The sequence below is a fragment of the Amblyomma mixtum genome, chromosome 10 (genome assembly GCF_055824585.1).
Source record: "Amblyomma mixtum isolate Tamu chromosome 10, ASM5582458v1, whole genome shotgun sequence".
Classification (NCBI taxonomy): Eukaryota; Metazoa; Arthropoda; class Arachnida; order Ixodida; family Ixodidae; genus Amblyomma; species Amblyomma mixtum.
This window is the reverse complement of record NC_143021.1, coordinates 52,386,120-52,408,607: the sequence shown is the minus strand read 5'-3', so window position 1 is coordinate 52,408,607 and position 22,488 is coordinate 52,386,120. Positions and strand designations below refer to the sequence as shown.

The 22,488-nt window shown below is 48.0% G+C and overlaps 1 pseudogene; it reads right to left on the bottom strand.

Moving 5' to 3' along the window:
• Positions 1-12,852: 12,852 nt before the first annotated feature.
• LOC149325795 (uncharacterized) lies at positions 12,853-19,342 on the bottom strand (annotated as a pseudogene).
• Between the last annotated feature and the right edge of the window lie 3,146 nt (positions 19,343-22,488).

Genomic DNA, 22,488 nt, shown 5'->3' with positions numbered 1-22,488 from the left:
ACGCCCATTGTTCAAACTGCCTTCCGGTCACATCTGGCGTGCCGCAAGAAAGTGTGCTTGGACCATTATTGTTTTTGGTCTACATCAATGACATTGTGGATGTAATTAGTGAACCAGTGCAAATCAGGCTTTTTGCCAATGATTGTGTTTTGTTTTATGAAATCAGATCCTACGAAGACCAAGTCATCCTTAATTCTAACCTTCACAACATTCACTCATGGTGCAGTCGATGGGAGATGAAGCTTAACAATGACAAAACAGTCTTTATGAAAGTGACCAATATACAAAGTAAAAGTAGCCTATCATTTCCGTATGCCCTTCAACAAATCATCCGATTGAGGAAGTTAATGAATACAAATACTGAAGTTTTACTATAACAAATAATCTTAGCTGGAATATACATATGAGCAACATCTGTACGTATCCTTTCGGAAACATTGCTTTCTTTTGGCATAGATAAAAATGTGCCCGTTCTAGTGCAAAGCTTCTAGCCTACACATTCATCATCAGGCCGAGACTTGAGTACGCATGCACCTTTTGGGACCCTTACAAACATTCAGGTACTGGAAATGATCCAGCGAAAATCTGTTTAGATTCATCTTTAATAAATATCGTTCTACTGACTCTCCAACTACTCTCATGGCCCAAAACAACATACAGACATTGCAAACACGAAGAAAAATTCAACGATTTAAATTTCTTTTCCTACTCAAGAATAACAAACTCTCCATGAGCCCTGATTTATTTATTGAACCGATCACAACGCAACTAACACGACATCGTCACGTGTAATTACTAACACTGTACAGTGCTAGAATCAGTGCTTTTAGATACTCATTTTTTCCTCGTGCAATAACTCAAAGGAATGAACTCCCGCCAGAGGTTGTAAACAGCATCGATGCCATTAGCAAAATTGCTTATTGATAACTGCTGAATTGTTTTTTCTTGTTCTTTACTATGTTCTATTACTGATATGTTAGTTTTCTGCTATGTTATTTGCCACGCATCTTTTTATGTACTTTTGCCCCTCCAGCTTTGACCCACCCTACGGTCTGCAGTATTCTATAAATAAAAATAAAATAAAATAGTCTTGTACATTCACACATTTCACGTGTTTTTGAATACTGAGGACACTTCCTTTGTGAGCAAGGAAAAGGAAAAAAAAATTCTTTTCACCGATTCCTAAAAAAGTTTTTTAAGTTTGTTACCTACCTGTGAACAGAATTTTTATTTTTTTTCAAACCGCTGTCGCAACCGCAGTTCCTGACATGAAGGCCTGTGTAAGGAGATAGCGCCACCCAGCGTCGTTTGCGAGGAGAAGACGAAAAAGCACGAGGAGCGCGTGCGGAGGGGTACGCCGGGACAGGTGGAAGAGGATTACGTGGCAGAGAAGAGAAGAGCGCGGTCGGCGACGGACGTGGACGAGTTCTGCTGGCTCCCCGAGTTCCGGGCTTGGGCCTCAGCCGCAGACGTCCGGGCCCCCAGACCCGGACATCCTTCGTCGAGAGCCTCAACCACCAGGCCCAGGCGCCACTCTTCTCCGTCCATCCGTCAGCTGCTCCACACAGGCCGCCTCTGGTGCCTACGTGGCGTACCCGGGCTACCAGACCTGGGAACCGTGCTGGGCGCCCACAGAAGCTGACGCTGCGGTAGCGTTGAAGGCCAACGGGGGAATCGCCGGCAACAGTACATCGACACTAGAACGCCCAGAGATTGCCTGACTGCCCAACACCTAGCCAGTCCTCCCCGCTCGATGCTCGTATGAGAGACAAGTAGTGTGCCTTTCCTTTTTGACTTTATTTTTCCTGTATTTTTCGCAAGGATTTTGTTCTGTTCCCTCGTGTGTTTTTTCCGTGTGTTTTTGCGTTGCTCGCTTGTTCATTTCCTTTTTCCAAGCCCGTACCAAGATTAGTTTCCTTTCCTATAAAAGCCGCCTCGTTTATTGCTTCTACCTTTGTGTTTGTGTAAAATACAACCTGCAATCTCACACAATCCTCACAAATTTGGCGTCCGCTACGACAGGACGAGGTCGGGTTTTATTTCTTTGCCTGTTGTGTTAATGTAGGAACAGTATGGGCGCTTCAGAGTTGGTTGCTTAAGGCGAGCGCATGTGCTTGTGCGGCGCGGAGTTGCGAGCGTGGGTGGAGGACGAGCTTCGTAAGGCACGGGAAGAGAGAGCCGCTGAGCGTGAAGCTGCGAAGCAGAAATTGGAGTTAGAGCGAGAAGCTACGAAGCAGAAATTGGAGTTAGAGCGAGAAGCTACGAAGCAGAGATTGGAGTTAGAGGCACGGAATTTAGAGACGGGGCGTGAGGCTGCGAAGGAACGTTTGGAGTTAGAGGCGCAGAACTTGCAGCTACAAATAAGGCTCATGGAGGGTGGCGCAAATCCTCCAAGTGACCGTGAAGAGCGTAGCGTCGCACCGGCCAGCTCCATTAACCCGCACGCATTCATACCACAGTATAATGAAGCGCGGGATGACCTCGAAGCCTATTTAAAGAGGTTTGAGCATGTGGCCACGGGGCAGGGTTGGCCAAAAGAAAAGTGGGCAACGGCGTTGAGCTTGTGCCTTGGAGGCGAAGCACTTAGGATCTTCGGTCGGCTCTCGCCTGATGATTCCGTGGACTATGACAAAGCGAAGCTTGCCTTGCTTCAGAGGTTTAGGTTTACCGCGGAAGGGTACCGGGAAAAGTTTCGCCAGAGCAAGCCCCAGGATGGCGAAACGGCCTCGCAATATGCTGTCAGGTTGTTTAGCTTATTTGACCGTTGGGTCGAGATGCGGGGAGAAGGCCGCGCTTTTGAGGTGGTTCGCGAAATGGTCGTGAGCCAGCAATTCCTGAACAACTGTCATTCCCGTTTAGCCCTTTTCTTACGTGAGCGGGAGAGCAAGACAGTTTGCAAGCTTGCGGAGGCTGCCGATCATTTTCTCGAAGCACAGCGCAAAATAACTTGTTCTTTAAAGAGCAGGGGGAGCATACGTTAAATAAGGCCAAGGACGAGGTTTCAGGTTCACAATCCCGCCTTCGGTGTTTTCTTTGCGAGAAAACTGGGCACAAGGCGTCGGATTGTCGGACGAAGCCGAAACAATTGTATTGCACCTGGTGTCGCGAGGTAGGACATGATGCCCAGTCATGCAGAGCTAAGAGACCAGGAGACCGTGAGGAGTCCGCCTGTTGCATGACACCTCAATATTCACGTCCCAATAACCCTGCAGAGGTAACGCGCATAGAGGGCCAGTTGGGAGAGATGATGGTCTGCCCTTCCAACCCTATGGAAGCTGCTATGCCCGTGGGGCACGGTGAGGTGTTCGGCCAGCCTGGTTCGGTATTACGGGATACGGGCAGCACCGGCATTGTTGTGCGTGAGTTCCTCGTATTCGAGATGGTGCTAACCGTAAGTTAGTTTTGCACATATCTTTTGCATGCAGTATGCTTAGTTAGGAACGGAGATTAACAGATAATTTCATTTCAGGGAACAATTTTGATAATTCCTCCATAACATTAGATCCACGAAAGGTTTGGGCATATGCAAAGCAGCAAAATGCAAAGCAGCAATATGAAAAAGCAGCAATATGAAAAAGCAGCAATATGCAAAAGCAGCAATATGCAAATGCAGGAATATTCACAGCAGCAGAAGGCCGCGACGGCCGCCTTTTGGACCCCAGCGAGTGCAACATGGTGATTCATCAGTCAGAAAAACATACATTATGCTTTTTTCTGTTTTACAGTGTTGATGGTCCTGTGCGAAGTCCAAGAGTTGGTGGCGCTGTCGCTTGGTGAGGAACCGCTTTTTCACTGCGGCACAGTTAGAAATCCCAGCTCTGCTTTCAAACGGCGACGTATTGTGCAAGTAGAGACTTCTAGTGACAACTCATCGCAGATCTCTTTAGCGTTCAAGAAAGGGTGCACGAAAGCTGCGGCAACAATCAGTATGTCGTACTCGTGCTTCGTAATTGTTGTTCTGCCGGACCGCTTCGCATGCGCTAGTGCTCCGTCATCTCAGAAGGCACGGATAATTCCGCTCAACGTTAGACATAACTTCACCAGCGAAAGAACGAGACACGAGGAGAAGAAGAACACAGGACAACGCTGGACTTGAAACTCGGGGAGGAAAGCCAAATTTAGGGCCTGCGGAACTCTTACACCGTCCATGTACGTAGCGGTGTCATTCCGCGAGGAGGCTCTCGTTGTTATCCTCTCCTTTCTTGGTAGCTGCCGTCTCAGAACATCAGTACCACTCGGTGAGCTGACCCACCAAACGACGGTGTTCCTGCAGACGTCGTGAATCCAACGAGTGGATGCGTTTCTGCAGAACGGCCCTAAATTTGGCTTACCTCCCCGAGTTTCTAGTCCAGCGTTGTCCTGTGTTCTTCTCCTCGTGTCTCGTTCTTTCGCTGGTGAAGTTATGTCTGATGTACACCAACTAGCCCACATGGGTACCTTGTTACCGCTCAACGTTGTCTTCGACCTGCCGGATCCTCAGCATATCTCTCTCTGCGGAAAGTCTGGCGATGAGTCTTCGGAACACGTGGTGCCATTTCAGTACACGACGAACCTTTGTTCGGTTCTCGAGACTTTTATAGCTTTAAAAAATATCGCCGGCCAATGAGAAGCGAGAACATATGACGAGCGGTTGAAGATAAAGGATTCTCGCTACAGCCGCATTCTGGAAATCTGGCGATACGGCCTGCACGTACGCCCTCTTCCGGCCAACATAACACGAGATGGCCATAGTGGCCGGCGCATCGCGCGGGTGGGAGCCTTGGCACGCTACCATGGAAACAAACACGGAGTATTTTACGCGGACGCCACTGGCCCACACCATAAGTGTTGATACACGGCCGCAGTCGTCCACCAAAAACACCGCAGTGAACAGCCTTACGTTCAAAGCACAAGACATTACTCATGCGGAATAGGTGGTAATCGCGCTCGCCGCCGTCGATCAGGACTCGCGGGTCATCATTACCGAATCCTGCAGAAGCCTGCAGAAGCATCGAAAGGGGCTTTATTCCTTGTTTGGCATACCGAATACTTCAGCATAGCAGTTATCTCGGGGCTGCCGCGTCCCGCACAATAGTATGGACTCCCGCGCACACGAGTCTCGAGGGCAACGAAGCGGCCGACGCCGCTGCCCGCGCGCTCACTCTCCGGGCATCGCCCTCGCGTTCCCCGATGCGGATTTCGACCTCAATCCGGCTTTTAAATTCGAAGAAATTACCCAATATTAGCAATTCGGCCTCGATATCTTTCCTAAGCCCTGCAAGGGCCTCACGGGGGTGGTGGAATGCTTACTACTTCGCCTCTATGCTAAAACACTGCTTGCCCGGCGGCCATCAAACGTTTAGACCCTGCGTGCTTAGGGCAATGCCTGCACTGTAGGGAAAAGTCTTCGGACATTTACCACATGGTGTGGGCATGCCAATCAACCCCGCATTTTCCCCCTATACCCAACCCTACCCGAGAGGACTGGGAGGCGGCCCTGCTCGGCTGCTCTGACCTGGCAAGCCAAAAGGCCCTGGTCGGGCGCGCCCAAGCAGCAGCTACAGACAATAGGCTCCTGTAATGATCAGCCCACCTAGCGTTTGTAAGGAACGGCCCCTTAAGGACCGCTCCACTCGCTCCCTGTACATATTTTAAATATAAAGTTTTTCAGTCAGTCAGTCATTTCTAGTTGAAGCACTGAAATTCAACCCGTTTACTGTGTAGATAAAAGTCCATGCTAGCGCGGTGCCCCTCGCGTTAGCTTTTTTAGGATTTCTCGTGTTCGTTCAGCGCTTTAATGGACACCTACTCTGTCGCCACAATAAAGACAGTCCCGATAACGCAGCCGAAAATGCTTCGCGTCTATACAGGCGCTCATAAGATTCCTTTTCTAAGAGGCATCGGCGAATGCATTGTTTCATTCATAAATGTTTTATTGTGCTTAGTGGATGATGTGACTATTACGTTTTTAAAACTGTGTAGTTCAAGCGAACCCATTTGCTTACAACTCCATACTATACATTGCCCTTTCGTGTAGCGGTGTTCATACTGCGATCACATGACTAAAATACCATGCGTGTTTTCAGGAGTAGTTGTGCCAGGGAAATGTTGTGTTATAATAGAACTGGATGAGTGGTTGTGATCAGTACAGCAAAGCGGTTTAGTCATGTGTCTGCAAACTCTTTTTCGCCAGGCTTTATGGCACACCAGAACTTCCGCGATGATCAACGCAACAGATTTGGAACCTTTCATTTCCTACAACTTATTTCCTACTTAGTCCCTTTGTTTTGGTTGTTTGAAGCAGAAGAAAACGGAATGAAAAACAAATGACTCTAAGGGTTTGTCTTCGTGGCAGGAACGTAGTACCGTAGTACAGACACGAGCACATGGCAAGCAAACCGTTCAGCTTCGCCTTCGAGGCACAACGGGCCTTGGTTGCGAGAGCTCGGGCAGCGGCTTCAGCCAACGGAGTCCCGGACTGAGGACTCGACCAACCGCGCCCTTGCCCGGAAACCACTTCTACAAATAAATGTTTTGTACTACTACTACTATGGCGGGCAAATGCTTGAGCGCTTGGAACTGTTCGGCAGGGTGGCGTGTTATTCAAAGTCTTCAGTGACGAACATGCACATGTACCGACAAAGATAAAACTCGTCAGCGTCAATACTTGCCGCTGCACTGCGCTATCATTAAACAGACAAACTGTTGTTTCACATATTCGCAGTGAACGACTGTGAAAGCTGTAATGATACACAGAAAATTGTTTTCGGAACTATCACGTGTAATCGCGCTCTTTCAGAGCATTATGCTCACTTCTAGCGAGCGTGCAAACCGCAACGCGTCCAGCGTGGTTACAGGAAGTGAGAAGGACCCGTACCAGCAGCGATGAGTAATAGCTCGTTCAAAAAAAAAACAGAAATCTTGCAACTGTGCGTTATCCGTCCAACCAGGGCGAAGCAAGCAGCGCACGCTTCACCCTCGCCATGCCCCCGCCGAACTGCGCGCCTGGCGTAGCAAATAGAGAAAGCGGCCCCTAGCGCCAAACGCTGCAGGAAATTAGCTAGTTCACTGCAAGCATGAAAGCACGCGCACGCGCACTGCGATGTCTGTCTCGACGCCAGAAGCGCAACATCAGACGGCGCGGCGATGCAGTTTTATCTGATAATGACCGACTCTCGCGTGCCCCGACTTATTTTGCCGCCGGGTGTACACAATAATACCACGCTCTGTGATAAATTTGGGCAAGAGGAGGGCTGAATTTCAATGCCCGAGTGCGTTCTTTAAAATCAAAGTAACTGCCTAGACCATCTGTATGCGTTTTTCAATGTGATCTCCATGCGTTTTGTACGGCGTCTAACCTGGGTCGGGTACACAGCGCATGCACTAGGCGTCAGTCAGACATGTGCTGCAAATAAAGTAGGAGGAATAATATATTCAGGTGGTTGCATGTCCTTCGGCCGGTGTGTGCGTATTCTCTGCACAAATCAGTTATTGAAATAGGTATCAAATTCATCATCATAAGCCTGACTGCGCCCAGCGAAGGGTCAACACCACTGCAATATCTCTCCTGCTACCTCGTCCCACGTGCCAATCCTCTCACGTAACTGCGTGTCACCCCGTGCAATCCTTGCCTTCCCTTGGAGTGTCCGTTACGCTTGAAGATAAGTCTAAAGAGCAGAGGCGGAAGAAGCGTTACAAAATACCTTCCTCTCATCAGCCGGGCTCATGTCAGCGCATGTCGAAATCTGGCTGAGAATAGGTTTTGGAGAACTTGGCTGAGCCTTCACCCAAGTGGCAGTAACTAAATTCAGGGCGGATCCTGTACCTCTAAAGGGAATATAAAGAATTAGTCTTGACACACTTCGGATGGCCGTGTACCGCAGGCTCTACCGCAGGAGGCATTGGCCGTGACCTTCGTGGATTCGCTGGGAGGAGTGATGCCCTCTCGTGCAACACGCTCTAAAGACAGAGCTATGACTGTGTTGTACGCTGCCAATTTCACTTATTAGTGGCTTGATTCATTTTTGCTTGTTACCTCCAGTTAACCGGAGTGTTGTACAACAAGAAGAGCTAAAGCACGCTGGTGCGAATAGAGCCGCGAGGGTTTGCGTTCTCGTGTAACCTCGCTGGGTGCGGACATTCATGAAAGTCTGAGGTGTAACGAAGGGAGAGGTTGCGCTCTCCTGTAATGCAGTCAGTTGGAGGCTACGCCTATGAGTTCTTAGAGCGAGGACGGTAGAGAGTCATTTCGCATGACTCTACGGCTGTGCCATCGCACGGATTGCTGACGAGTATGCCTTCACAATGCAAGTCCCTACCATGTTAGCCGCCCACCTGGGCGCTACCCTCGTGTCGGCTGGCTTGTCGAGTAGCACGAGGTGTCAAACATGAGTCGGCAGTAGTGGCGCTGAAGGTTTTCGCCACTGTGAACAGAACTTTCCAGCCCTTTGCGCCACTCCGGAATGTTTCTTGGCGCCATCTTCCCACATAGGAACCATCCTCCAAACGTGGGAAGCCCCATCGTCATCAACAACTGCAGGAATTACATGGATAAAAGACCAGCGGCAGTCATCTGCGTTCTGTGGACTGTGCGGCTGTGCCATTGTACGGATCGCTAACCAGTTTGCCTTCACAAGGCAGGTCAGTTACCCCAACTAATTGTCTAAGAGATCCGGTAACTATGTCTTGGTGCAGCTGCCGAGCGCACAGCGCTGCTTTTGCCTGGTTGCTCAATGTGCGAGTGTTATTCGTGCGCTGATATTATTATCAGGTGATATCAAAACAAATCCAGGACCCGACACTCTCTTTGCTGAGTTGCAAAAACTGTCCGCTGGACAGGCAGAAATACTGGCGGATGTGAAATCTCTCAAAAGTCATTTAGACGTTACCAATACTAACTGGTCAGGTGTTTGGCGGACCTGGAAACCCAACGCAAAGACCTTTTAACCCTAAAAACCGACATACACACATTAAAGACGGGCACCGTCCAAACATATCGCTTTTTGCGGGATTTGGAAGCCCGTATGAACGATTCCAAAAACCGCGCACGACGAAATAATTTTATATTCCGTGGCCTCCCGGACACCAACCACACAAACTTTTGCTGAATCGGAACAAGCCCTTATCCGTCTTTGTTCTGATACACGGCATGTAACAGTTGACGCTGCTCACGTTGAGCGCGCGAACCGCCTCAGCCAGCACACTGAAGATCGACCCCGCCCCATAATTGGCAAATATTCATTCTCAGAACAAAAGAAGCCATTCTTTCTAATGGGAAGCAATTCAAGAACATAGGCTACAGCGTTGGCGAAGATTTTTCTTGTGCGGTCAGAAATTCCCGCAAGCACCTTTTCGCTTTTGCCAAAAACAAGTCTGCATACTCTAAAATACGCTCCAAGACTGTCACCGCCCACTAATGCACTGCTGCACCGCCTACTACTGCCTACTACTTTGATCCCTATACCCTGATGATAGTATTTATGATGGTATTTTGTCTACAATAAAATATATGAAGCTATCGTCATCAGCTCTCATGGAGGAAATCGATTAGAAACTGTTAAAAAGCACTAAGTGCATCACGGTTGAATACCAGTCATTGTTGTTCACACAATTCCTTGCTATAGGAAGCCTGCCGGATGACTGGAAAGTGGGGAAGGTCGTCCCACTGCACAAATCAGGTGACGAGGAATCTCCCCTCAATTAACGCCCCATTTCTTTAACCAGTGTCCGCTGTAAAATCATAGAACATGTCGTTTATTCCCAAATTATGAACCATCTTGATAGTAACAAGTTTTTTCATGCTTCACAGCATGGCTTCCTCAAGGGCTTTTTTTGCTAAACCGAACTCTCACTTTTCGTTCATGATCGGCATACTACTCTCGATTGTAACATCCAAATTGAGGCCATTTTCTTAGATTTTGCAACAGCCTTTGACACCGTACCTCACGCACGTTTGTTACTAAAGCTAGAGCCGCTAAATTTACATCCTAACATTTTTGCCACGGAATTTCTAACAAACAGCCCCCAGTTTGTTTTTAGTTAACAAAAATTCTACGTCCCTCGCAGTAACATCAGGCGTCCCACAAGGCTCTGTCCTTAGTCCACTGCTGTTTCTAATATATCTTAACGATATGCCAATGCATCGAACGTGTAACGTTGGGATGTTTGCGGCGATTGTCTCATCTATCGCACAATAATCAACATATCTCGAGCAAGTCTTCAAAATGATCTTAATCACGTTCATTGCTGGTGCCACTAATGCTTCATAAAGCTAAATGCTAACAAATCCAAACTTGTCTCCCTCCACCGCCGCCAACAACCCGTCTTTTTTAACTACGCTGTCCTCAATTCTGCTATCGAACTTTCAAAACCTTATAAATACCTTGGCTTAACCTTAAGCAGTAATCTTTCCTGGCGCACTCATATCACTAACGCCATATCATCAGCGAACCGATCTCGGATTTCTGAAACGTCACCTACGTCATGTCTACCACACGTGAAACTACTGGACTATAAGTCGCTAATCCGGTTTAGGCTAAAATACGCATTTCTAATAAGGCATCCGCATCAAACTTATCTAGCTAACGCCCTTGACGCTTTGCAAAATCGCTCTGTAAGATTCATTCACTCCGATTACTCTTTGAATACCAGCGTAACAGCATTAAAACCTCAGACCAAACTTTTGAACCTAAGCAATCGTCGCCAGGAGCACGACACTGCCACAGTGTCTCATCGCTCATCGTCTGTATTTCTACAGGTTTTGCTGCTGCCACTCCTGGGACAGCTGTTGTCGCTGCCCGCAGTGCAGCTAGCTGATACCCGGGACGAAGAACCGTGCATGAGCAAATACCCTGGCGAGGACGAACCGCCAATCTGCTGCGACCTGTCTTCGTGTCTGCTGCTTCGACCACCGCCGTTTCTGGATACGTTCACTTTACTGGTCGGGCAGCGCGGGATGATGCTACCTACTGCGCCCCTTGAAAAGTGCGCACTTTTGGACGACGCTCTGGGCCACGATGCTGCCACAATGTCTTGTCGCTCATCATCCGTAAGTGTACAGGTTAGTTTCCTTCAAACTCGGTGTTACCGAAGCAATGATGTTTGCCTTTTGGTACTGTCGTGGCCGCCCACCCTTTCAAGTTTGCTTGCTCTGCTGTTCTTTGTTTTGCGCTTGTTGCTTCTCAGCGGAGACGGAGAAGTAAACCCAGGGCCCATGACAAAGGCGCAGGAAGAGAAATTAGACACCGTGGCAGGAACCGTATTGCGATTTGAAGCAAGCAACGCCACTCTTATTGAAGCAGTAAAAAGTGCTAAATATTCATGCCGCACTAAAAGCAGGCCTTGAAAATCTAACCAAACATGTTCAAGAACTTGAAGCAAACTTTGAATTGGCTTCATCTGTTAGTACTTCGGCAAATCTGGAAACTCGGTTGTCTAACATCGTGAATAAAATTGATGACCTAGAAAACCGGTCGCGACGTTCAAATGTTCTGTTCTATAGTATCGCCGATAGTGACTCGTCTGAAAGTTGGGAGACCTCAGAGCAACTTGTGAACGACTTCTGCCGCGATAAGCTTGGCGTCACTATTACTTCCGTTGCTAGGCCACATCATCTGGGCCGTTTCTCGACCGAGAAGGCAAGGCCAATTATAGCGACGTTCATCGAAGATAAAGAAATTGAAGCCATTGTGAGAAACGGCCGCAGGCTAAAGGAAAAATATTTTTGCATTGGACGTGATTATTCGCTTGCTGTCCGTAACAAACTCCGCCAGCTGCTTCAGTTCTCCAAAACGATTAAGAAAGATGCAGACCGCGTGCGCATAGCTTTCGATTAATTGCATATCAATAAGGATACTTATCTGTGGGATGTCCCCAGTGGCCGAAGGGGGCCAGTTGGTCTTTCCACGACCGACTGACCGGTTCCAACAGCCACGTCATCCTTTCCAACGTCTTCACCATCCTCGTTGAACACTCGTCTTAGTTCAGAGAATAGTATTAATTTCCTTTTCACTAGTATCCGAAATGTAGTTTCAAAATCTGTTGCCCTTTCTTCCCTCGTCGATTCAACGTGCGCTTCGCTTCTGATATTAACTGAAACTTGGTTGGATGATTCTATTCCGGATGCTCATATTCTTCTCAGTGAATCCGAATTTTACTTTTTTCGTTGTGATAGAAAAATTATTGCTACAAAAAAAGAAATATCTGCTGTCTCGATCGCTGTCACTGCTTTTCTTGAATGTGTTTGGATACGGTGCAAAATCGTTGTCATTGATGTTGTTATTGCTGCCTTCTACCGACCGCCAGATATGTCTGCCACATTTTCAAGTGAATTTCAGAGATATTTCAGTGACTTATATGTGCGCTTTCCTGACTCCATTTTCCTTGTATTTGGTGATTTTAACTTCCCAAACATTGATTGGCCTAATCTTACGGTTAACCCCAGCGATCCGGAAGCCCACATGTTCCTTCATACCAGCATATATTTTTCGCTTGTTCAACTTATCACTGATCCTACCCTGCGCTCTGCCACAATGGCAAATATTCTTCATCTCGTCCTAACAAATAACACTGAGGTTTCTGCCGATTTCTTGCATTTACAAGACCTATCCGATCATGAAATCATCACCGGGTACATCACTCGTCCATTCGGTAGAAAGAAATCATCCACTAAGCGAATTCATTGCTACAACCGCGCTAATTTTGATGGGATTAACTGTACACTGCAATCGTTTTCGGATGGCTTCCTAGCTCACTATTCATCTCGCTCAGTCGAAAAAAAATTGGCAATCGCTCAAAAGACACATTGACTAATCGTGTTGACAAGTTTGTGCCAGTAATTACCATCAGATATCATAGAAATGCACCGTGGTTCAGTTCAGTTCAGTTTATTTCCTTAAAGACCCCTATTCAGGGGTATTACATAAGGGGTGGGGCTACAGATATAACATGAGGTTTGGTTTAATCTAACATCAGCTGCGTTAACTCTTGGTGGAATCTTGATGGACAGGTAATGGATGCGACTTGATGGGAAAGGCCGTTCCAGTCGGATGTTGCTCTGGCAAAAAACGAGGCCGAGAATGCAGTGGTACGGGAGCGTGGACGAACAACTTGAAGCGGATGACCAATGCGCTTGGATATGTGCATGCGGCGTACGATGTAGGGTGCTTCGTGCAATGAACTGTTGAAGAATTTATGAAAAAGGCAGAGACTAGCAATGCGCCGGCGATGGGAAAGAAGTGACAAGTTAATTTCAGCTTTTAAAGACAATACACTGGTGTCGTATGAGTATGCGGAATGAATGAATCTAACAGCACGATTTTGAACTTGTTCAAGGTTAGCCTTCAGATAATTTTGAGGGGGATCCCAGATGGCTGAAGCGTATTCAAGTTTAGGTCTTATCAGTGACTGAAATGCTAGTATTTTAAGCCTTTTGGTGCATGGCGTATGTGGCGTTTGAGGAAACCTAGATTTTTGTTGACCGATGAAATGATGTTCACAATATGCGCATTCCAGGATTGGTTATTTGATAGTGTGACGCCTAGGTACTTTAATGTTTGCACAGATTCTATTGGTAGGTTGTCTATTGTGTAAGCAGAACGAAAAGGTCTAAGACTTCGGGTGAATGACATGAGCTTACATTTGTTAGGGTTAAGAGTCATTAACCACTGGTCGCACCATTTTTGTACACTGTTAAGGTCGGTCTGAAGAGCGTTTTTGTCTGAGATGTTAGTTACTGTACGATAAATAACACAGTCGTCAGCAAATAAGCGGATTGAGGAAGACACATGCAAGGGTAAATCGTTAATGTATATTAAGAAAAGAAGAGGAACAAGGACGGACCCTTGTGGGAGGCCTGAGGTTACGGGTAGGGGGCTAGACGACTGGCTGTTTATGAGCACGGATTGAGTACGATTAGTAAACTGTTCTAACCATCTTAAGACATGTGGGTGTAAATTTAAGAGGGAAAGTTTTAGCAGCAAGCGTCGGTGGGATACTTTATCGAATGCTTTAGTGTAATCTAAAAATACAGCGTCAGTCTGGATGTTACAGTCAAGATTTGCATGCAGGTCATGTAGAAAAAGTGCCAACTGTGTTTCACATGAAAATCCTTTCCTAAATCCATGTTGTGAAGAGTGAAAGAAGTTGCTAGTATCTAAGAAGTTCATGATTTGCGAGTATATGACATGTTCCATGATCTTGCACGGCACGCTGGTTAGTGGGATGGGACGATAATTCAAAGGGGAATTTTTATTACCTGATTTGTAGACGGGAGCGACCTTTCCCACCTTCCAGTCGTGAGGCAAAATACCTGTAGATAATGGCTGCGAAAATATGAGGCACAAAAATTTTGCAGAGGTATGTTTGGTATTTTTTAACACTTTGGAGTTGATTTCGTCGATGCCGGCTGATGATGAGAGTTTAATATTTTGAATTTGGGAAGCGACGCCATCAACCGAGAACGTTGTGGCCGGCTTGTTATTCGTTATGTTTCTGGGAAGGGTAGACGCGGAAAGTAGGCCGGTATCCTTGGTAAATACAGATGAAAATGCGTGATTAAACATGTCTGCACTGTCAGCATCTGTGATTATTTCATCACATTCGTTAGTGAGAATAACTTCGCGGGGCTGTTGGGGGTTTATTATTTTCCAAAATTTTTCTGGGCTGTGGCGTAGGATGTTAGGCAAATCATTTTGGAAAAAAGAGTGCTTTGCGTCGCGGATAGCTGCTAGATAATCTTTTTCGGCTGCGTAGTAGTTATTCCATGCTGAAGTGCTCGGTCTAAGTTTGGCTTCGCGGAAAAATCTTTTTGTCTTATTTTCTATTCGTTTTATGAACCTTGTGAACCATGGTTTGTGGCGATTTTCATGAAAAGTGGTTTTCGGAATGAATTTGTTTGTTAGTTCGTGTACCTTAGTTTTAAATCTAGTCCAGTTGTCTTCAGGAGATCTGTTATGAAATGATGCTTCAAAGGATGGAAGGAAGGCAGTTAGTTCATTATTTATGGTCTCATAGTTCCCTTTATCGTACAGGGCGATAGTTTTTTTGTGAGTGACACGTGGTTTTGGAGCAAAGGAAAATGTGGCATGGATTACCTTGTGATCACTGATATCTGGTAGGAAACAAATAGACGTTAGGCTTTCCGGGTGGTTTGTTAGTATCAGGTCTAGAATAGTGGCGGAGTTTTCTGCTACACCTGTCGGCCCCGAAATGAGTTGCGTAAGGTTAGAATTAAGACATACGTCAAGAAAATAATTTGATTCAGTGTTAGCAGCCGTTTGGGTACGCCAATCAATATTTGGAAAGTTAAAGTCACCGAATAGTAGGATATGTGCATTAGGGTGTGATGTAGCAACGTCACACAGAATTTTATTTAATTTTGCGCAGAAATCAGCATTACTGTTTGGAGGGCGGTAGCAGACACCCAGCAACACTGTTTGGGGCGAGGTTCGAATGAGAAGCCAAAGAATTTTGCAGATCTGAGACAAGGTTGATTGGCGTACATGACAACTGCTGGCTTGCTGCTATTAAACCCCCCCCCCCCCCACCTCGTGTTTCTTTACGACCTTTGCGATAAATGCCAAAACCGGGAAAGTCTGTCTGTATTTCATGGTCGCTAACATCGTTGGTCAACCAGGTTTCTGTTAGGATGAGCAGTTTACTATCAGATGATGACATGAGGTTGAATACGGTATCGCGTTTCGGAAGAAAGCTACGAATGTTATTAAAGATAACGGAAAATGAAAGCTTGTGCTGGGGCGTAGGATGGGAACAGTTTCTTACCCTGATATCGCGAGATGATAGCTATGAGATTTCTTTGACTGTTTCTGATGATGCATCGTAGTAATAGCGCTTCGGGCCAATGAAAAGGGTTTTGAAAGGAAGGGCGAAAGCTACTTTTCTCTCTTTTGCAAACGCAACAAGGTGTTTGCGAGCAGTTCTCACAGGCCGTGAAAAATCTTCGCCGATACTAATATCGGTACCCTTCAACTTGCGTCCATTAGCCAAGATGAGCTTTTTAGTTTAGTGGTATATGAGCTTTACGATGATTGGACGGTCTGTGCTGTCAGAATGGCGGTCGATGCGATGAGACGGTCGATTTCTTTTGTGTCTAAATTTATGTTTAAGAGGGTATTGCATTCATCAATTATTAGTTGTTCCGATTGCGCAGAGGTTTCAGATGGGTTTGTGTCGCGTATGCGTAAAATATCAGGTTGTTTCTTCGGGATCGGTTTTCTAAATCATCAATGCGGGTTTCTAATCTGCATATGAGCTGGTTAGTTTGGACTGTTTCACCTTTGGCGCTGTCAATTTCTGTTTGCAGAGTCATTAGGTTTTCGTGCTGACTCTTTACTTGAGCCATCCTTTGGCTCAGATCAAGTATTTTCTTGTCTGTAGCTAGGAGTTGGTGCTTCAGATCTTGTATTTCCGCGATTAGAGTCTTCTGACCGGCATTTAATTTTATACGAAGCATATTGCTAGAGCTACCACTCACGCCGTCGGCGTGGGACTCCTAAACGTCACACCACGTGACACCGACGTCACACCACGTGACACCGGATGAGAGAGGCGGCCTCCACCTCGCGCCGTCGCCGTGGGACCCTAGCCGTCACGCCACGTGACACCGTGACGTCGTCGTGACGATGCCATCGCACAGACGCCGGAATGTCCTCGAGCGGCATTCCCGCGCATTTCGACCGCGCGTTCACACTCGGTGTTTGTGAAACGCTCGTTCCACCGGGCAGGCAGACGCGGCTTCCGTGGCAATCCAGGCGCTCACCCAACGCGCGTCTCGGGGTTAGTCGGCGTTCCGCTGTAGCCATGCCGTTGTCTTCCCCCACGACGAAGGCTTCTAGTGGTTGTATTAAAATGACCAAGTATGCAACCAAGGAAAGCCATGTATTACCAAGCCTAGCCACCAGTATGCTTCGCATCTGACTAGGCTTAACATTAGCTAAGCCTCAGCCATAATTTTTTGTAGTTCACTTAGTACGACGGAATTATCGTTAGGGCCGGGGTTGGTTTCAATGTCCCCCGACAACAACAGCAATGAACGAATCACGGATACACATTCAGTTACAATGGCAAGGCACATCTGAGGGCTCGGTAGCTGTATCAAAGCGTAATTGCTAGATTTTTTAGAAAGGGATTCCGTTTTACTAACCTGCATGGCGAAAACCATAGGGTTAGCTGGCAGTGTTGTGGCACAGCCACCGAGCCCACAGAGTGCTGCTGAAGGTCGCTGTCCTTTTATATGTTGCTGATGGATTGCTGTCCCTGTCGCTTGGGCCGCCCATTGTCGGTCGAGTTCCCAGGCATCCACTGTTGGTGCTTGCGCACGTGTTGCAGCGGCGATGACAGTCATGATGCCGATGTCCAGTTCGCTTTGTTTCCACTCCGGCGCATGCCTCGATGGCACACACCAGTGCGAAGTCAGCAGAGCGGGCAACATGCAAGTGACTGCGGCGATGAGCACCTGCATGGCGAAAACCATAGGGTTAGCTGGCAGTGTTGTGGCACAGCCACCGAAACCACAGAGTGCTGCTGAAGGTCGCTGTCCTTTTATATGTTGCTGATGGATTGCTGTCCCTGTCGCTTGGGCCGCCCATTGTCGGTCGAGTTCCCAGGCATCCACTGTTGGTGCTTGCGCACGTGTTGCAGCGGCGATGACAGTCATGATGCCGATGTCCAGTTCGCTTTGTTTCCACTCCGGCGCATGCCTCGATGGCACACACCAGTGCGAAGTCAGCAGAGCGGGCAACATGCAAGTGACTGCGGCGATGAGCACCTGCATGGCGAAAACCATAGGGTTAGCTGGCAGTGTTGTGGCACAGCCACCGAGCCCACAGAGTGCTGCTGAAGGTCGCTGTCCTTTTATATGTTGCTGATGGATTGCTGTCCCTGTCGCTTGGGCCGCCCATTGTCGGTCGAGTTCCCAGGCATCCACTGTTGGTGCTTGCGCACGTGTTGCAGCGGCGATGACAGTCATGATGCCGATGTCCAGTTCGCTTTGTTTCCACTCCGGCGCATGCCTCGATGGCACACACCAGTGCGAAGTCAGCAGAGCGGGCAACATGCAAGTGACTGCGGCGATGAGCACCTGCATGGCGAAAACCATAGGGTTAGCTGGCAGTGTTGTGGCACAGCCACCGAAACCACAGAGTGCTGCTGAAGGTCGCTGTCCTTTTATATGTTGCTGATGGATTGCTGTCCCTGTCGCTTGGGCCGCCCAATGTCGGTCGAGTTCCCAGGCATCCACTGTTGGTGCTTGCGCACGTGTTGCAGCGGCGATGACAGTCATGATGCCGATGTCCAGTTCGCTTTGTTTCCACTCCGGCGGATGCCTCGATGGCACACACCAGTGCGAAGTCAGCAGAGCGGGCAACATGCAAGTGACTGCGGCGATGAGCACCTGCATGGCGAAAACCATAGGGTTAGCTGGCAGTGTTGTGGCACAGCCACCGAGCCCACAGAGTGCTGCTGAAGGTCGCTGTCATTTTATATGTTGCTGATGGATTGCTGTCCCTGTCGCTTGGGCCGCCCATTGTCGGTCGAGTTCCCAGGCATCCACTGTTGGTGCTTGCGCACGTGTTGCAGCGGCGATGACAGTCATGATGCCGATGTCCAGTTCGCTTTGTTTCCACTCCGGCGCATGCCTCGATGGCACACACCAGTGCGAAGTCAGCAGAGCGGGCAACATGCAAGTGACTGCGGCGATGAGCACCTGCATGGCGAAAACCATAGGGTTAGCTGGCAGTGTTGTGGCACAGCCACCGAAACCACAGAGTGCTGCTGAAGGTCGCTGTCCTTTTATATGTTGCTGATGGATTGCTGTCCCTGTCGCTTGGGCCGCCCATTGTCGGTCGAGTTCCCAGGCATCCACTGTTGGTGCTTGCGCACGTGTTGCAGCGGCGATGACAGTCATGATGCCGATGTCCAGTTCGCTTTGTTTCCACTCCGGCGCATGCCTCGATGGCACACACCAGTGCGAAGTCAGCAGAGCGGGCAACATGCAAGTGACTGCGGCGATGAGCACCTGCATGGCGAAAACCATAGGGTTAGCTGGCAGTGTTGTGGCACAGCCACCGAGCCCACAGAGTGCTGCTGAAGGTCGCTGTCCTTTTATATGTTGCTGATGGATTGCTGTCCCTGTCGCTTGGGCCGCCCATTGTCGGTCGAGTTCCCAGGCATCCACTGTTGGTGCTTGCGCACGTGTTGCAGCGGCGATGACAGTCATGATGCCGATGTCCAGTTCGCTTTGTTTCCACTCCGGCGCATGCCTCGATGGCACACACCAGTGCGAAGTCAGCAGAGCGGGCAACATGCAAGTGACTGCGGCGATGAGCACCTGCATGGCGAAAACCATAGGGTTAGCTGGCAGTGTTGTGGCACAGCCACCGAAACCACAGAGTGCTGCTGAAGGTCGCTGTCCTTTTATATGTTGCTGATGGATTGCTGTCCCTGTCGCTTGGGCCGCCCAATGTCGGTCGAGTTCCCAGGCATCCACTGTTGGTGCTTGCGCACGTGTTGCAGCGGCGATGACAGTCATGATGCCGATGTCCAGTTCGCTTTGTTTCCACTCCGGCGCATGCCTCGATGGCACACACCAGTGCGAAGTCAGCAGAGCGGGCAACATGCAAGTGACTGCGGCGATGAGCACCTGCATGGCGAAAACCATAGGGTTAGCTGGCAGTGTTGTGGCACAGCCACCGAAACCACAGAGAGCCCACAAATCTCCTTCGTCGTCTTAATAAGAAGGAAAAACGCTTGTACCGCCAAGCAGTCAAAACAGGTCTTCCATCGTTATGGGCAAAGTGCAGGCATTGCGATCATGAATATCAGTCACTGCTTAAAACAACTCGTCATCATTTCTTCAGTCACGACCTGTCCACCATGTTAACCAATAACTCTCATAGATTCTGGCGCGTCATCAATTCGAGTTCCCAGCCCGAAATAGTACTAATCCTTCCTGACGATGATCCAGGCACTGACACTGAGTGTGCACAGCTTCTTAACGACGGATTCGTTTCAGTGTCACCGATGAAGACACCACTTCCTCGCCCATGTTACAGACATCTTCCGTCACTTCCATTCCAGATATTATCATTAGTGAATCAGGCATTCTTGCCCTTTTCACTAACCTCAAAATTCCTACTAGATCTGATCATCTTGTATTTAATAACATAACACTAAAGAATGTCTCTCTAAACCTCTATGAAGTATTTACATCACTTTTTTCACAATCATTATCATCTGGTGCAATTCCTGATGACTGGCGTACAGCGAAAGTATTACCCATTTTCAAATCCGGAGACCACACCATTCCACTTAACTATCGCCCTATCTCATTAACCAGCAATATCTGTAACCTCCTGGAGCACATAATTCATACTGAAATAATTAATGATCTAGAGGGACACGATATCGTTTTCAAATACCAGCATGGTTTTCGCAGGGGTTATTCATGCGACACCCAACTAGCTGGATTTACTAACGACATACGAGGTCTGTTAGAAAAGTATCCGACTTTAATTTTTTTTTACGAACACCTGATGGATTTGAAACAAGCGCGCTTACAGCAGCCGACCTTGAACCCTCGCGCGCATGCACGAATTTTTTCCCGCCTGCCGATAGCGTCAGTCGCTGGGAAGCAGCGTTTGAGTGAGGCAGTGCGCAGTGCTCTCGTCGCTTTTTTGTTGCAAGGAAAATGGCGGCGCGAGAGGAGCAGCGCTACTACCTCAAATTTGGCCAGAAACTTGGCGATAGCCATGTGAAAACCATTCGAAATGTCCAGGCGGCTTTCGGTGATGATGCTATGAGCAGCACACAGAATAAGCAGTGGTGCAACTGGTTTAAAGACGGCCGCACAACCGTGGAGAAAGAGCCCCGCTCCGGTCGGCCATCAACATGCCGAAATGACCAGGTAATTGCCGAAGTGAACGCTGTGGTGATGCGGGACTGTTGTGTGACTATCCGAGAAATTGCGGAAGAGGTGGACATCAGCAATTTTTCTGCACATTCCATTATCACCGAAGATTTGGCCATGGAGAGAGTTGCGGCGAAGTTCGTGCCGAAGCTGCTGACGGTGGAGAAAAAGCAGCTTCGTGTTGAAGTCTGACAGGCGATGCTGGATTCCACAAACAGTTACCTTGACTTTACCGACGCCGTAATCACTAGTGACGAGTCTTGGGTGTACGGGTACGACCCGGAAACCAAATCCCAGTCGTCACAGAGGACGCATTCCATGTCACCAAGACCAAAGAAGGCCCGCCAAGTGCGCAGCAATGTCAAAGTGATGCTGACTGCTTTTTGGACTCCCTCTGTGTGGCACACCACGAGTACGCACCCCACCGGGTCAAAGAATGACTAAAGAGTACTACTGGGATGTCCTCCATCGCCTACGTTGTGCTGTGCGGCTCAAGAGACCGGAATTGAGGTCAACAAATATTGGCGCATCCCTCGCGGCATTGCTCCTGCACATTCCTCGCATTTGATTCAGACTTTTATGACGAAAAACTTGACTCCTGTAGTTCAACAGGCGCCTTACTCTCCTGATATGTCCCCCTACGACTTCTGGCTGTTTCCTAAAATCAATATGCCATTGAAAGGAGCGCGATTTCAGAAAAGAATGGACATTATGGCTGCAACGACAGCAGAGCTAAATTCCATTCCGAAAAGGGCCTTTTCGGAATACTTCCAACAATGGCAGCACCGCTGGGAGATGTATATGGAGCCCCAAGGAGGCTACTTTGAAGGTTATTAGGTTTTTAACGCTCCAGTTATGCCAGTTTTTTTCTTCGGGCAAAGGTCGGATACTTTTCTAACAGACCTCGTATTTTCCGCAGTAGGCGCTGGCTTGCAGGTTGACGCAGTACTTATAGACTTTTGTAAAGCTTTTGATCACGTTCCCCATCACAGGCTCTTAACCAAAGCGACAAAATTAAATCTCCAGCCAAACGTTATTTCATGGATAAAACAATTCCTCTACAATAGAAAACAATTCACCTCTGTCAACGGCTTTAACTCGTCTTCTGCCCCCGTAACATCTGAAGTCCCCCAGGGAAGTATACTTGGCCCTCTGCTTTTTTTTTAATTTTTATTAACAATCTACCGAAGTTTGTATCGCCTCAAATTAGGTTATTCGCGGATGATTGTGTTGTATATCGAAATATTATTAATGAAACCGACCGCCATTCCCTTCAAACTGATCTTGACTCGGTAACGCCTTCGTGTTCCTTCTGGCTAATGTGTCTAAATGTCTCTAATGTGGCTAATGTCTCTGCATTCTTGTATGGGGAACTACCACACTAAGAAACAGGTTAAAACTGTCCAGGCTCCAAAATAAGGCAATCCGTGTTATAACCCGGTCTGCCTACGGTCATCCGATTGCAGCCTTGCTCCATAACCTGAATTTGCTAAGCGTTAATGGTATACATAAATACCAGCTTTGTAAATGTTTGGTTCGTGGCAAACTACAGCACAGTAATTAGCCTATTAACTTTGCTGAGTCGG